The sequence below is a fragment of the Lactuca sativa genome, chromosome 4 (genome assembly GCF_002870075.4).
Source record: "Lactuca sativa cultivar Salinas chromosome 4, Lsat_Salinas_v11, whole genome shotgun sequence".
Classification (NCBI taxonomy): Eukaryota; Viridiplantae; Streptophyta; class Magnoliopsida; order Asterales; family Asteraceae; genus Lactuca; species Lactuca sativa.
In genome coordinates this window covers 174,164,679-174,169,065 of record NC_056626.2, presented here as the reverse complement: position 1 = coordinate 174,169,065, position 4,387 = coordinate 174,164,679, and the positions used below count along the sequence as shown (strand labels likewise).

Sequence of the window (4,387 nt, the reverse complement as noted above, 5' to 3'; positions counted from 1 at the left end):
GTGTATGACTGTAGATATTTTCAATTCCATTCAAGTGTATCTGTATCACTCAATGTTGTTTTTGCAGCCAACATTTTTGGCTTCGGGAAGAAATCCACCTCAAGTTTACTTTTGAACCAAACAAAAACCTTAGAGATTGAATTCTTTAAAGTACATGTTTCAATATAAACGACTTGTAACAGTAAGTTTCCTATTTTACCCTTTCTTTCACTCCCAAAAATCGAATATTTTGATTTTTCATTTTCTTTCTTCATCTTATAGGCTTGGTCTGCACCAAATTACTACTATCGGTGTGGCAACATGGCTTCAATTTTGAGCTTTAGTGAAAACATGGTATTCCCATAAGTTAATTTATCTTTTTTTCTTTCTTTTAGGAGTATATTATTTAATAATGAATTAATAATTGTGGTGGGTGTGACAGTAGAGAGAGGTAATGTTTTTCACAAAAACTGAAAAAACAATCAGATGAGAGGACCAAGGACAGGGGTACCTAACTTTTTGTAAGAAAGGAAAGAAGAAAGAAATTTGTTTTCTCAAGATATGATGATGATGATTTTTGGGTATTTTCTTTACATTGCTTGTTTATGATGATGATTTTTGGGTATTCACACCATTTTATCAATTTAGCCACTGATATATATACTGATATATATATATATATATATATATATATATATATATATATATATATATATATATAGGACGTGAAATAAAGAATAAGGTTCCCTCACACACTCACCGAATTCTGGTGGTTTTTTATACTTATGGTTGGATCCTTAATGATATCAATTGTTGTGAGCATTCACATGACATAAATATTTTTTTAGTAGGTTTATCTTACTATATTTTGTATCCACTGAACTATATTTTGCACTTTAGGTGATAACTATTGGGTTTTCTGCAGACATTGGATAATTGATTGGAGATATAAAGGAACATTGCAGGTTTCTAGTTTCTTCTTTATAGTTTATGTCTCTCATTATATTTCATAATAATTGATTGTATATAACGTAATTCCATTATTCAGTGTGTATAAAGGTACACGAACAAGGACAACTTTTATTTTTCATCATAGATTTCTGGATGCTGGATCTTGCTAATAACACTGTTCAGGTAACAATTCATAAAAAAAATTTCTTTTTTTTTTTAAAAAAAACTTGTGTTTTAAACCATTATTTTAAATTCAAGTAACAATTTTAATAATTTCAGGGCCCCGCTCGAGCCCTCTTGGCTGATTTAGCAGGTATGTACCAAGTTTTCTGAATTCCTCAATCTTAATTTAGATTAAAACCCTAAACCCAAATCTGTTAATAGTTTCACCTTATGATGTTTGTGTTATGTCTCTATAAATGCTAATAATAATATTTATTCATTTAGTGATAGGCCGTGATCAGAGGAACTCAGCAAATGTTATATTTTGTTCATGGATGGCGATTGGAAACATCTTAGGGTTTCTATCTGGTTCTAGTGGAAATTGGCACAGGTAAATTATCTAATTAATTTGATCATTCTCCATGGCAGGTATATTCCTTTCTTTAAAAGTATAGCTTGGTGTGAGGCATGTGGAAATCTGAAGGCGTCTTTTTTAGTTACAGTGGTGAGTTTTTAATAGCTAAATATAACTATATCTTAAAATTGATAAATTGACAACCAAAAAGCCTTCTGATGTTTCTGACTGAAAAAAGGAAAATTGGAATATTAAATAATGCAAAACATATTGGCATGTTTGCAGATTTTTCATACATTTTGCACACTGGTGACACTCTACCTTGCAAAAGAGATTCCTTTAGCACCAAAACAGCATAAAAATTATTAGATTTTGCACCTCTTCTTAACAATCATCAGCAGACTGGGTCTGAAAATTCAGACTCAAAACCCCTAACAAATTCTAGTAAATCATCTGAGGATGAAGAAGAAGATCAAGTTGAAACTTTTAATGATAATCTAGGGGTACTTTTGGTCAACTTGTTAACCAGCTTACGCCATTTACCAGTAGGGATACATTCAGTGCTTATTGTCATGGCTCTCACATGGGTAAGTTTTTAAAATGAAACTAAAGGTAAAATGGTCATTTTGCTTTTGTTTACTTTTTTATATATTCACATCACATGTGCATTTGTGATGGTTCCTTTTTTTCCTTTTGATACGGATTGGATGGGGAGAGAGGTTTATCATGGGGACCCAAAAGGAGATGCTAACAAAGTTCAATCTTATGATGAAGGTGTTAGAGAAAGTGCTTTTGGTTTGCTATTGAATTCAGTAAGAACAAGAGTTTTGCATTTTTATTTCCTTTTTCAAATTCTAAATAATCACTAAATTCATATTTATAATCATTTGTCTGACCATAATAAGTATTGGGCAGGTGGTTCTTGGTATCAGCTCTTTCCTGATTAAGCCAATGTGTCAGTGGATGGGTTCAAGGTTAGTCTGGGAATTGAGCAACTTTGTGCAGTTTTATTTTCAGGGGGTTTTTAATTTTTGTATTTGCTAAATTTGCAGGATATTGTTTCCATATCAGCATCTAATGTCATGTTTCTTTTGTTTCCTTTCATAGTAAAATCGCAGGAGTTTGAACTACAATGTAACTTGTTAATAGTCACATAGTTAATGTCAAATACTATGATACTGGTATGCTCTATCATCATCCAAGAGCGTCATATTGCTCTGTCTGCAACAATTGTTTTCAAAGATTTGACCATCACTGTCCATGGGTTGGTCAATGCATTGGATTAGTAAGTCAACGTTTCTAAGATTTCTTAATTTGATGCTTCAGTTGAAACAATGGGTTTCTTTCTTCATCCGGCGCTTAGGGGTGGAGGTATGTTAGGTTTTATGTTTAGTAAATTTGATTTCTTTTTATATTTTTTCATTTACAATGTCATTTCATTATCAGTTTTGAAATGAATAGACATTTCTTATTCAACATCATTTCTAGAATACCTTGCACATAAACCATAAGTTCTTGTATGTAGCTTGTATATGTATTACAAAGTTATTAAATTCCTTATAAACCTCAAGTTAAAAGAAGATTTATCTTATCAGTTTTTCTGTTTGGCATTTTCCTAGTGAATATAGTGTTTGCATTTTTGGTTCTATACCAGGATACGAGGTATATAACTATATAACTGTATATTCATATTTATATCTACTTTTTTTTATCTTTTTATTTACTATTGGGTTATTAAATGCACACAGACACTTTTTTTTTGAAATAGAAATGCACAAAGATACTTGGAGCAAGGGCATACTTAGTTTCCAGTTTTGACCTTGTTTTTTTTTTAAATAAATTACAGATGGTTCCATTGTTAATGAAAGCTATTGGATGGCAAGGAGAAAGTATATACTAGCCCTTGAGACACTAAAACGTGTGATGGTTGCTGGAAATAGGGCTTGGGATGCACTTGTTGCACAACGTCTTAGGTTAGAAATCATGTTGTATATCTAAAATCCAATCGTCGCCATCGATCCAATTCGACCTCGATCTAGAACAAGTCCACCTGTTAGTTTTTTAGGAATGTATAACCCATGTTAGCAATGTATCATTTTTGTTTAATATTAATATTGCTAAAGCGAATCTCCTTTAACACAGATCCATTATTTCACTAATTGAATACGTTTATTTATTGTTACATCGTAGAAAATTTGTTATCCTGGAGTTCCATAGATAGCATATTTTACTAGTGTAATAAAATATTATGCAATGGATTCTATTTTTTGTATATAATATTTTGTATGACATTAAATTTTATGAACTGGATTATATTTTTTGTATATGATATTTCATTTTCTATTATGAGGCATTAAATGCAAATTTAATTTGAAAATTAGTAAATCTATAAAAAAATATATATTTTTTAAACATTTAATATTATGATACGTAAAAATGTGTGTCATCTTCATTTATGACATGGCCTTTCTTGAAAGGGGCTTTCTTGAGACGCATTGCGTGTCATTAACACGCACGTCGTAAGGCTAAAACACGCGAATGCGTGTCGTCTTCCTTTATGACAGGGCCTTCCTTGATACGCATTACGTGTCGTAAATGAGCGTCGTAAATGCGCGTCGGCTATATACGACGCGCAAAAGTGCGTCGTCTCTCTTTATGACAGGGCCTTCCTTGACGCGCCTTTGCGTGTCGTCTGAGCCTTTTACGACGCGCAATGAGCGTCGTTAAAGGCTGTTTTGCTAGTAGTGTGGGATACAATGGCGCAATGAAAAACGTGATACTTTACCAGTTTCTTACTATAATATTTTCTTAATATTTTGAGAGAACGTTCTCTCAAAATCCGAACTATGAAGAGGGATGTCGTAATCATAATCGTATTTTGAGAATGAAAATAATAAATATAGCCTTGACTCAACACAACTAAAATTTTCAATCTAAGCT

General features: G+C 32.0%; 1 pseudogene; it reads left to right on the top strand.

Moving 5' to 3' along the window:
• The first annotated feature begins 764 nt into the window (after positions 1 to 764).
• On the top strand, positions 765 to 3,445 carry LOC128133550 (sucrose transport protein SUC3-like; annotated as a pseudogene).
• The last annotated feature ends 942 nt before the right edge of the window (positions 3,446 to 4,387 follow it).